At 38.6% G+C, this 12,797-nt stretch overlaps 1 protein-coding gene across 4 annotated transcripts in view; it reads left to right on the forward strand.

Annotated features, from left to right (window-relative positions):
- Window positions 1-46: 46 nt before the first annotated feature.
- GPBP1 (GC-rich promoter binding protein 1) overlaps window positions 47-12,797 on the forward strand; it is a 49,009-nt gene continuing 36,258 nt past the window's right edge. For 2 of the 4 annotated variants that reach the window (XM_005874158.2, XM_005874160.2), the window contains exon 1: window positions 47-1,014. The gene's annotated coding sequence lies outside the window, so the exon portion shown is untranslated. The remainder of the gene's footprint in view (window positions 1,015-12,797) is intronic. The other 2 variants (XM_014546032.1, XM_005874161.2) reach the window with 2 other exon arrangements.

Raw genomic sequence — 12,797 nt, forward strand, 5'->3', positions numbered from 1 at the left:
CTCCCGGGCCCCGCTCTCCACCGCACACCTCCGGGTAATGCAAGTTTGTTTGTTTTTTTTACACAACTTTTCCAGGTGATCGCCGTCGCTCAGGTGTGAAGATCCTCTCCTAGGGTGTGGGGCCCGGGATTCCCAGTGGCCATTTTGGAATTACAGTGCTGCTTTCGGGTCATTCTGCCCCAGAAGTTGGCTGAATGGGCGAGGATCGTCTCTGAAGCGAACAGCTCCGCGCGCTGCCGAGACGGGCGCCCGGCGGTCCTCACGGCGTGGCTCCCGCGGATTATATAACCGGTTCCGGGGCTTCAGCTGCCGGCTTGTTTTCTTGTGTGTGTTTGTGTGTGTTTTGTGGCCGTCCCCACCCCTGTGGTGGTGTCAGCCGAAACTGTAAGCGATGCTCGGTTCGTGCCTCGGGTAGTTTCGGAAGTTTCCGATTCCTGTTGAAATCGTGCCGAAGGTCCCTGGCAGCTTATTCTCCTTAAAACTTGTGGGAATTTCTGACCTCAGCCCCGTGCGTGTCACAATGGGGCGGCTTCTCTAAATGAAGACACTGAAGGAGACCCGCTTTTTTCCTTTTCTCTTTTATTTACGTGGAAACCTAAGATGGTGCCGCTTCCCAGCAGCGTGGTCGTGCTGAGATAGCTGTGTCTCCGAGTGCTGCTCAGGAATGCTCTTCCGATGTGAAGCTTTCTTTTTGTTTTTGCTTTTTGGGTCATAAATTGGATATTTCATCTCGAGTGGATAAGTACAACACTGACAAGTACATGGAATAATAAAGAAGACTTGATCACCTTAAACCCCAGGAACTTGGCTAATCTGGAGGTAGCCATATGAAAACTTTAAACCTGAAGTATGGGTAGCTGACCTGAAGTAACTCTATGTCAAATAGTCATAGGTTAAGTATCTTCAAAGAACTTGGATTTTATTTCAGAGGATACAAAATAAAAAAACAAACTGGAAAACACAAAGATCACAGAGAAAAGCCCAACACCTTCTTGTGCGGTCCTGTTGGAATTTGTAAGTACTGTCTATATATGGTGAGCATGTCAAATGGACATTTGTAAAATGTAGTAAGGGTCAATGTAGCCTTTGTTATTCTTGGAACCTTTCAGTGTCTCCCAATAATATTGCTCTGGACAATCTGAAAACAACTATTAATTTTAAATGCGGAAGGAGTTAAGGTTTAAGGCTATTTCAGATCAAACAGTCCAAATTTTAATTTTTTGTGCTCCTAAAGTAAGAAGGTACATATGGCTATTATTCACCTTAGGCTTTATGGATTCCTAGATTGGTAGAAAAAACCCCCAAAAGTTATTCATGTTTAAAATCTTATAGAGCTTGGTTTTTAATATGCTATTTCAGAAGTAGCTTGTTTTAAGGCATAAGTTTTAACATTTGAATCTATCATAGAAATTAAGTTTTTTATTTTTTTAAAATGTATTTTATTGATTTTTTACAGAGAGGAAGGGAGAAGGGTAGAGAGTTAGAAACATCGATGAGAGAGAAACATCGATCAGCTGCCTCCTGGCACACCCACCACTGGGGATGTGCCCGCAACCAAGGTACGTGCCCTTGACCGGAATCGAACCTGGGACCCTTCAGTCTGCAGGCCGACGCTCTATCCACTGAGCCAAACAGGTCAGGGCAGAAATTAAGTTTTTTAAACTTGTTGAAGTGGTTTTATTTCAAATTATTCCTTAAGATCTCAGCTCCGCCCGAGCTAGTTTGGCTCAGTGGACAGAGCAGTCGGCCTGTGGACTGAAGGGTCCAGGGTTCGATTCTGGTCAAGGGCATATGCCCGGGTTGCAGGCTCCATCCCCAGTAGGGGACGTGCAGGAGGCAGCCGATCAATGATTCTCATTGTTGATGTTTCTATCTCTCTCTCCCTCCTTCTCTGAAATCAATAAAATGTATTTTAAAAAGTGAATATTAGTTGCCATAATAGAATTTTTTTGGTGAGTGAATTACCTTTTATTTAAAAAAATTGATTTTTAGAGAGAGAGGAAGGGGTGGGGAGAGAGAGAGAGATAAACATTGAATTTGTTGTTTTACTTATGCATTCATTACTTGGTTCTTGTATGTGCTCCGATCCTGTTTGAACATGAAACCTTGGTGTATCAGGATGGAGCTCTTTCCAACTGAGCTACCCAGCTAGGGCATGAATTATTTTTTAATATTTATCTTACGGGATTGAATGGTGGTTTTTTGTTTGTTTGTTTTTAATTCAATATATTTTTACTGATTTCAGAGAGGGAGAGGGAGAGAGAGATAGAAACATCAATGAGACTCATTGATTAGCTGCCTCCTGCATGCCCCCTTGTGCCCTGACCAGGAATGGAACTGTGACCTCCTGGTTCACAGGTCTACCTCAGCTGGGCCTTACTTGATTGTTTTGATAAATATTTTCTGGGCATTGAAATCTATAGTATTGGTAGCTATTGGAACAGTGACTGGGCTGCTGCTTATCCCCCCCCCCATAAGTACCTTTTTTTCTCCTATCCCATTTTTTCCTTTTTTTTCTCTTGTGCCTAAACTATAGGTCTAAAAATAACAATCACAATGGCTAACATTTGTAGATGGTGATTGTGTCATGTGTTTGCCTTGTACTTTACATGGTATATCTTAATTAGCATAATCCTATGAGAAAAGTACTATTACAGTGGCATAGGTGAGAAAACTAATATTTAGGGAGACTGAGACGGGCAAAGTTAACTTGGTTAGGGCCAAGGATAGATTGGCATCTTGACCAACTCTCCAAGCCCCATGCTTGTACTAGTAATCATTGTACCATACTTAACTCTGCTTTGTGGGTTTTACTTTATTAACTCAATTTTATTTGTGCATTATCCTGATATTTTTGTTTTTCTTTTCATATGCTGCTTCTTTGTAGTTAGTTTTGATTGCTATTTGGAGACAAGCTAAAAGATAGAAGAGAAACTTGTGTTGGTTTTGCTGTTGTTAGTAGCTATGAGTGATAACTTGGGTTAGCAAAGTATTAACATGTGGGGTCAGGTTATATTGAGATCTCATGCACCCTTGCCTCTTTGCCCAGGTTTGGAGCTAAATGCATGTTAACTGTTTTACTTTTTCTCTGGCTTTGAATTGAGATTACTACATGGATTTTTGTGTTTATAGCTGTTGACACTTTAGAATTGAGAAAGGGAGGACTAGTAGGAAAATAAGACTAATGGGAAACAATAAGGAAAGAACAGGAGTGAACAGAAAGAAGAAAATAAAATTTAGGGAGTTATAGATAGGAGAAGGGAATAAGGATGGAAATCTCTAGTCTGAAAGTAAAATTAGCGAGTGAGGATAGAACCTAAACTCAGGCCAAATTATCTAATTGTATTTGATGCAACCACCTTTTCTGTTTAATTTTTGATGAGAATGTTTAGGTGACAGTTTAGATCCAGGTAAGGGCAGTGATGCAGAAAGTGAGGAATGTCTGGGAGTTAGAAAGGTTTTTGGTTTAGGATTTGGAATATCTAGAAAAGGGCCCATGTGACCTTGTATATTCACGTAACCTCTTTTGGCCTTAGTTCTTTTTTTTCTTTTTTTTAAAATATATTTTTATTGATTTTTTTACAGAGAGGAAGGGAGAGAGGGATGGAGAGTTAGAAACATTGATGAGAGAGAAACATCGATCAGCTGCCTCCTGCACACTCCCTACTGGGGATGTGCCGGCAACCAAGGTACATGCCCTTGACCGGAATCGAACCTGGGACCCTTCAGTCTGCAGGCCAACGCTCTATCCACTGAGCCAAACCGGTTAGGGCGCATTTATTTATTTATTTTTTTAAATATTTTTATTGATTTCAGACAGGAAGGGAGAGGGAGAGAAATAGAAACATGAATGATGAGAATCACTGATCAGCTGCCTCCGGCACGCCCCCTACTGGGGATCGAACCTACAACCCAGGCATGTGCCCTTGACTGGAATCGAACCCGGGACCTTTTGGTCCGCAGGCCAACCTATCCACTGAGACAAAACGGCTAGGGCTCTTGTTGCTTTTAATTGCATGACCTGCCATACTTATTCAGGCCCTGCCTCCTCATTTCCAGTTTCATTTATTATTCTAGCTTGGTCCTTGGCCAAGGAAATCACCTGTTAACTCACCTTTTTGCCTTTAGTTCCATTCTCTTTTCCCCCTCCTCTCTCCTGTGGCCAGAGAATCTGAAGTACAGCCTTTCGTTTTGTCACTTTAGCAGCCCTTAGGTTGTGTAGTTGACATGCTTAGGGAAAGTAGGTTGGAAAGAGATGCGGTCCCTGTCTCTCCTTCCCTCCCAGTGTTTTGTGTGTCAGGAATTTCCAACATGAATTCTTTTTGGCTGCATGGGTGGGTGTGGGAGACAGTATAGTTAGAGAATTCTCTGAAATGGGTAATTTTAGGGGTGTTTACATATTTTCCTGGGGATCAGGTCCATAATTTTCAATAGAACCCTCACGAGAAACCGAAGTTAGAATTACTGATAAACCTTTAATGGTTGGGTCTCTCTCTCTCTTTTTTTTTTTTTTTTAACTTTTATCTGCTTTTTTTCCTTTTTGTCAGTTGCCCCACCCATCAGTTACAGGCTTTTGCTCTGTATCCCTTCGAGTAATTGCTAGTTTCCGCATCTTTTTAGCAAGAACAAGAGTTTTAACCTCCTAGTTAAATAGGTTGTTTCCTTTGAAAGACAGAACTTGCAAATAGATTTTTAAAAATTCTAAAAATGAAAAATCATCAGGAAGTTACCTTTACACATGCATACTAGCTAAAGAAATTAGTTTGCTTTTCAGTGGACATAAATATATATCCTTTTAATGAGTGAGTTTTTAAAGTAATATTTTTTCAACATTGTTTCTGTGGGTAAGAAATTTGGGGGCAGTTTAGCTGAGTGGTTCGGGTTCCCTCCGGGTCTTTTGAAAGGCTTGACGGGCTGGAGGATCTCCTTCCAAGTGGTGGTCTCATTGGCTGGCAGGTTGATGCTGGCTGTTGTCTGAAGGACTCAGTTCTTTTTGCCTTTGTGTATGTCACCATCCAGCTGCTTGAGTTTCTTTCTTTCTTTAAAAATATATTTTTATTGATTTCAGAAAGGAAGGGAGAGGGGGATAGAGAGAGAGATAGGAACATCAATGATGAGAGAGAATCATGGATGGGCTGCCTCCTGCACGCCTCACACTGGGGATCCAGCCCTCAACCGGGCATGTGCTCTGACCTGGATTCGAACCGTGGCCTCCCGGTTCATAGGTCGATGCTCAACCACTGAGCCATGCGGGCCTGGCCAGCTGCTTGAGTTTCTTTGCAGCATGGCAGCTGTGTCTCCCAGAGCAAGTGACTTGAGAAAAGGGATAGGTGAGGTGTGGTGCCTTTTATGACCTACCTATTCTTAGAAGTCACATTCTTTTCATTAGAAACAAATCATTAAATCTAGGCTGCAGACACCATCTTCTATCAGAATTATTTGTGACATATTAAAAATCACAGTAGGAGATAATCCTTCACACCTCATAATTGTCAATATAACTAGCCAAAATTTTCACCCCACAAATAGGAAGTTGAACTATTATAAGTTTAGAGAAGAAAGTGTGTTCTAAATTTAAATGAATTTAGAAGGTATAATCCTTCTACCTTTCTAACCAATGTATGAGATGGAGGGAATTTCCCACCCCTTCACACTAATCTCCCAAACAGTGTATGAGGGTCATCAACTTAAAGTTGGCCATTTTAGGTACTTTTGAGCATGCAGTTCAGTGGCATCTAGCACATTACAATGTTGTACAGCCATTACCACCATCCATCTCCAGAACTGCACCCAATTAAGCATTAACTCCCAATTTTTTCTCTCTCCCCAGCCCCTGGCAATTACTGTTCTACTTTGTATTTCTATGAATTTGATTACTAGGTACCTCATTGTGCACTATTTGTTCTTTAGTGACTGGCTTGTTTCACTCAGATAATGTCCTCAAGGTTCATGCAAGTTGTAGCAGGTGTCAGAATCTGAATTTTCTTTTTAAGACAGGATAATTTAATGTATGTATATACCACATTTTGTTTATCTTTTTATCTGTTGATGGACACTGGGCTGCTTACAGTGCTGCTGTGAACATTGGTGTTCATATATCGGTTTGAATCCCTGCTTTTAATTCTTTTGGTTATAAACCCAGAAGTAAATTTGCTGGATCATATGGTAATTCTATGTAATTCTTTCAGGAACTTTGTTTTTCATAGGGGCTGCACCATTTTTTACTTCTATCAGCTGTCTACAAGTGTTCCAATTTCTTTACATTCTTTCCAATACTTGCTGTTATTTTTGTGTGTGTGTATTTTTAAAATATTTTTTAATTTATTGATTGATTTTTAGAGAGAGAGAAAGAGGGAAAAGGGGGAGAGAGGGAAATACCAATTTGTTGTTCAGTTATTTTTTTGCATTCATTGGTTGATTCTTATATGTGTCCTGATCTGGGACCAAACCTGCAACCTTGGCTTATCTGGATCAATTGAGCTACTGACCCCGGGGCTCTGTGTTTTTGATAATAACCAGCCTAATGGGTTTGAAGTGGTATCTCGTTTTTTTCATTGTGGTTTTTAAAAATGTATTTTTTTATTGATTTCAGAGAGGAAGTGAGAGGGAGGGAGAGATGGAAACATCAATGATGAGAGGGAATCACTGTCGGCTGCCTCCTGCACGTCCCACACTGGGGATTGAGCTGGGACCGTGCATGTGCCCTTTAACTGGAATCGCAGGCCCCGACCCTCTATCCACTGAGCCAAACCAGCTGCAGTGGTTCTCAACCTTCCTAACGCCGCGACCCTTTAATACAGTTCCTCATGTTGTGGTGACCCCCCAACCATAAAATTATTTTCGTTGCTACTTCATAACTGTAATTTTGCTACTGTTTTGAATCGTAATGTAAATATCTGATATGCAGGATGTATTTAGGCGACCTCTGTGAAAGGGTCGTTTGACCCCCAAAGGGGTCTCGACCCACAGGTTGAGAACCGCTGAGGTAGGGCATTGTGGTTTTGATTAGCATTTCCCTAATGATTAGTAATGTCTTTTCATGTGCTTAGGCAATTTATATACCTTCTTTGGAGAAAAGTTTATTCAGGTCCTTTGGCCATTTTTTAAATCAGATTGTTTTTGTGTTGAGTTGTAGGAGTTTTTTGTGTTCTGGATATCAAGACCTATGATAATGAGCAGATCTCGATAACTAATATTTATCAATGCTTACCATGTTTCAGGCAGTGTTCTAAGTCTTTTAAGTATATGACATAAGTTAAGCCTCATACACACCGTGTGTGGGAAGGTCCTATTGTTGTCCTCATGTTACAGATGAGAAAATGAAGTCAGGGGATTTTAAGTTACTTCCCATATGACCAGTAAGTGACATTTCTGGATGCATACATTCTGTTTCCAGAGTCTAGACTCCCAACTATTATGGTTCATAGTTTCAGTTTTTAAGGTGGTGATTGGAGGAAAGTACAATACTATTCTGTTTCAGGAACTTAGAAAATATTCTTAGCAACTACATTTTATTTTCCTTATGATGATAGTTGTGACTTTCTTCAAATACACCCTTCGAATGGGTTTGATCTCAGAAGTATTTTCCTTTTGGCACAACTAATGTTTGTATAGTATCTCAGTTTTTCCCAATTACCTTGTGAAATAAATGCTATTTAATGGTTTTAAGAAACTTAGTCTGAGATTAAATAATTTACTCAAGGTCCTCAGTAAGTGAGGGAGCCAGAATTTGAATTGTGTTATCTGTTTTCTGTTAGAGTTAACCTCTAGTGTTGTAAGTCGCAGAGCAGTGCTGTACAGTACAGCTTTGTCAGATAATGGACGTGTTCTGTGTCTGCACTGCTCCTTGTGGTAACTAGCCAGTAACGAGCATTCGAAATGTGGCTAGTGCAGATAAGGACCTGAATTTTAAGTTTTATTTAATTTTAGTTAAATTTAAATAACAAATATGGCTACTAGCTGCCATAATGGACAGCACAACTCTAGATCAATGATACCGAATTTAATTTTAACCATTCTAGTGGGTGTATAGTTTGAATTTGCATTGTAGTTTGAATTTGTATTTCCCTAATGATGTTGAGCATCTATCTTTTTATGTGCTTTGGTGAGGTGTTAAACATCTTTTGCGCATTTAAAAAAATTTACTTGTCTTACTTAGTTGAAAGAATTCTTTTTTTGGGAAAGAACTCTTTATATTCTACTTGGGTATGTGTATCATACAAATCTTTTGCGAATAATTTCTCCCAGTCTGTGGTTTGTCTTCATTTTCTTAAGTGTGTTTAAGAGTAGACATTTTTAATTTTGAGGTAAAATCGGTTAATTTTTGTTTCAAGGTTTGTGCTTTATTGTGTCCTACGAAATCTTTGCCTAACCCAAGGTCACAGGATTTTCTCCTGTTTCTTTTAGAAATTTTATTGTTTCGCTCACATTTACAGGTCTATTGTCTTCTTTGCATGTGATATGAGGAAAGGGTTGAGAGGTTCTTTTTTTTTTTTTTTTTTTTAAGTGTAGATGTCCATTTGTCCCAGTTCCATTTGTTGAAAAGACATTGTTTCCCATTGAATCACTTTGAAATAACCTCTACTGAAAATCAGTTGACCATATGTGTGGAAATTTGTGGACTCTTCATTGGTATGTATTTATTATGTCATTTCTATTGAGCAGTTGATAGAAATTATAGCATTTGATTTTTTCTTCTTTATTTTAAAACATGATTGACATATTTTTGTTTTCTAAAATCTGCTATAGGAAATTGGATTAAAAGGGGAAATTGTTTTTTATGGGCATGTGAAGAAAGACCTGTTGCAAAAGAATGCCATTTTGAATTCATAGAGCAATCTGCTTTCCAGTGGCTTGAAATGTTACTATTACCTAATTTGTACCTGAGCATAATGGAAAACAAATGACAGTATTTCTATATTGGAAATGAGGAAGTAGGGTCCAAAGTATCAACTTATTTACTGTGAAACATTGACTCAGCAGTGGATGTAGGATTCTTATCTCTTGAGCTGGTCTGTGTTAGTGATGGTCATTGCCTCAGCAGATGTTTAAGTGCCTGCTGTGCTGCACTTTCATTGGTGTTGGGCTTTTAGTAGCAAACAAGGCAAAACTAAGATTCCTAAATTCATCTAGTTTGTTCTGAAGTTCTGTGAATATAGAGTAAATAGAGTCCTTATTCTGAATCGTAGAGCATGTATGAGGGCTTATTTACTAAAGCTGAAGAAGACTAAACTTGGGGCTGTATTACAGTACCACCAGGTGAATGATGAAATCAGTGTTTCATGGATTACTAGCTATGTTGAAAACGACTTGAAAAGTGGGATTCACCTGATAAGATGGCTTAAGGACTATTGCAATGCAAGCTTAGTTGCCTTAGTTTTTTTCTATAACTCAACTGATAGTTTCAGATTTTTCACATGAATTACTCTTTGGTCTCTCCTCCACTAATATGAGTTCCTTTTATAGGAACTTGTAAACAGAGAAAAGGGAGTGAAAATGTTTCACCTTACTCCTTTAAATTATCCTTCCAAGGGCTGAATTTAATGAGTACAAGAGTCTATTTGGGGACAAAGTTGGTTAGATTAGTGGAGAGCCCGTTGTGACTGCAGTGGTAGCTCAAAGTACTTGTCTTTCACCTGCCTAGGAAGAGATTGAGATTTGTACTTTGTGTAGTTTGAGATAGTTGTAAGACTAAATCTTACTCAGAACTTAGGGAAATGCTTCAGTACCTGATATTAAAGCTAGTCTTCTACACTAATAAAAGAGAAACATGTAAATTGGTGTCACTCTGCTACACCCACCAGCCAATCAGAGCGACTATGCAAATTAGCCCAACAAAGATGGTGGTTAATTTGCATACACAGGCATGGACTGAAGACTGAAGAGGCTTGGCTTCTCCGCTGTGGCAGGACCAAAGGCCTGGGTCCTGGATGCCGGAGGAAAACCGGTGCCGGCAGCCAGGGGAAGGAAGGCCTATTGCACGAATCTCTTTGTGCAACGGGCCTCTAGTATTTTATAAGATAAGAAAGGTCTCTACCTAATGTGTCCTGGGTTATTTATAGTGTATGTATGTGGGTGTGTATAGTGCTTAAGAATTTCAGCTGCCACTGATTAGTACTGTGACCTTAGGAACTCTAAAATGTGCCATATATATGTATGTGTGTATATATACATATATATATGTATGTATATATATATATGTATAATATATATATTCGTACACATGTATATCTATATATATTTATATATCTACATATATAAACCTGTTTTTCTTGTTTTGAAGAAAAGACAATAACTTCCTGGGATGCAGGGAGGACTGAATGAGATAATACTTATAAAGCCCTAAGCAAATTGCCTAGCAAGGTGTGTGTGTGTGTGTGTGTGTGTGTGTGTATGTATATATTCAGTATGTCCTTTTAGCGATTGTCTTAGCATGTAATCTATCCTAGAAAATGTTCCATGTACACTTGAAAAGAATGTATATTCAGCTTCTTTGGGATGAAATGCTCTGAAAATACCAATTAAGTCCATCTACTCTAGTGTGCCATTTAAAGATACTCCTTGTTGATTTCCAGTCTGGAAATCTATCCATTGATGTCAGTGTGGTGTTAAAATCATCTTTTATGACTGTATTTTTAATCTCTCCCTTTATGTTCATCAGTATTTGCTTCGTATCCTTAGTTGCTCCTTTGTTGGTGGCATAAATGTTTACAAGGTTTATATCCTTTGGCTGGATTTATCCATTTATCATTATGAAGGGTCCTTATATCCTTTGTTTTAAAGTCCATTTTGTCTGATAAAAGTTCTTTTTCCTATTGTTAACTTGCGTTTCTGTGTCATGTCTAAAAATCCACTGCCAAATTCAAGGTCATGAAGCTTTACCTCTATGTTTTTTTCTGATGGTTTTATAGTTTTAGCTTTTCTAGTTGTCTTTGATCCATTATTGCATCTCTTTCTGAATATGGTGTCACTTGGAGTCCCAGTACCATTTGTTGAAAAGACTGTTCTTTCCCCCATTGAATCATCTTAAGTATTTTGAAAACTCATTTGGCCATATGTGTATAAGTTTATTTCTGGACTCTCAATTCTATTCCATTGATTTATATATCTGTCCTTATGTCAGTAGTACACTGCTTTGATCATGGTAGCTTTGTAGTAAGTTTTGATAGGGAACTGTGAGTCCCACAATTCTAACTTTTTCAATATATATATACTTTTAAATATTTGGGATCCCTTGCAGTTTCAAATGAATTTGAGAATGACTTTTCTGTTTCTCCAGAAAAGGTTGTTGGAATTTTAATAGAGATTATGTTGAATCTGTTTATCACTCTGGGTAATACTGATATCTTAACAGTATTAAGTTTCCCAGTCCTTGAATGTGGGATGTCTTTATATTTATTTGGTCTTTTAAATTTTCCTTCAGTAGTGTTTTGTAGTTTTTAGTGAACAAGTTTTATACCTTTTTGGTTAAATTTATTCCTAGATATTTTATTCTTTTGCATGTTATTGTAAGTAGAATTGAATTGTTTAAATTTTCCTTTTGGGTTGTCATTTGTACACCTGAGTTCTGAGTTATCTGTCATCCTGAAACATGGCTGAATTTATTAGCTCTAATAGGTTTTTTCTCTTTTTTCCCCACGGATTCTTTATAATTTTCTATCTGTAAGATCATGTCATTCTCCTTAAATAGTCTTTCTGTCTGTCCCAGGCTGGTTTAATATGCTGGGCAGCATTGCCATCAGCTGTTGTGTCTCAGCATGGCAGTAGTGGTGAAAGTGCTGGTTGCGGAGTTGCAGGACTTCAGGGTTCTTAAAATGGATCACAGTTCCTAGGTCTGTGAATATTACTCACCTGTTCAATACCAGAGATATTGTTTACCTCTAACTTATGTGGGGAGGACTGAAGTTTTTCATCACCTGCTGTAGCTGTCCTGTGAGCCACCTTCTTTTTGTGGGCAGTTTCTTTCCTACTAGTGTGCACCTGTGCTTGCAGTTGGGCTCATGGCAGTTATCTTGTTGGAGAGGAAAAGGGGCCAAGCAAGAAGTGCACACATGTGGGGACGCAGGATGGCACCCAGAGGTGGATCTTTTTGTGTTTATCTTTCTGAAGGTTTGGTTAGCTTCTTGGATACATATATTTGTGTGTTTAACTAACTTGATAAGTGTTTATAGCCATTCTTTCCTTAGATAACTCTTTATGCCTTTTTCTCCTCTTTTTTCCTTCTGGAACTTCTGTGGGTATGCTGTCCCACAGATCTTTGCAGCTCTGTTGGGTTTTTTTTTCTTTTCTTCCTGCTCCTTAGACTTATAATTTTAAGTTACCTCTCTTCAAGTTCTCTGGTTCTTCTGCCGCAAATCTGCTATTGAAACTGTCCAGTGAAATTTTCATTTCAGTCATTGTTTTCTTTGACTCCAGAATTTTTCTTTGGTTCTTTTCTGTAATTTCTCTGTCTTTATTGCTGCTCTATTTGTTGAGACATTGTTCTGGTTTTCTTCAGCTCTTTGTATTTCAGACAGTTGAGGGCTGTGTTTCATCAGGGACAGTTTCTGCCAATTCTTTTTGCTTGTGAATTGGCCATGCTTTCTTATTTCTTTGCATGATTTTTTTTTGGTAGAAAATTGAACATTTTTAATATTGTAATTTGTCGACTCTGGGAATGGAATATTCTCCCTCTACCCCCAATCCTCGGTTGCCTGCTGTGGGTTGTAGTTGTTTGTTCATTCAGTAACTTTTCTCAATTATTTTTGTAAAGCCTGTATCCTTTTTAGGTTTTTTTTTTTTTTTTTTTTTTTTTTTTT

The sequence above is a fragment of the Myotis brandtii genome, unplaced genomic scaffold (assembly GCF_000412655.1).
Source record: "Myotis brandtii unplaced genomic scaffold, ASM41265v1 scaffold426, whole genome shotgun sequence".
Lineage (NCBI taxonomy): Eukaryota > Metazoa > Chordata > Mammalia > Chiroptera > Vespertilionidae > Myotis > Myotis brandtii.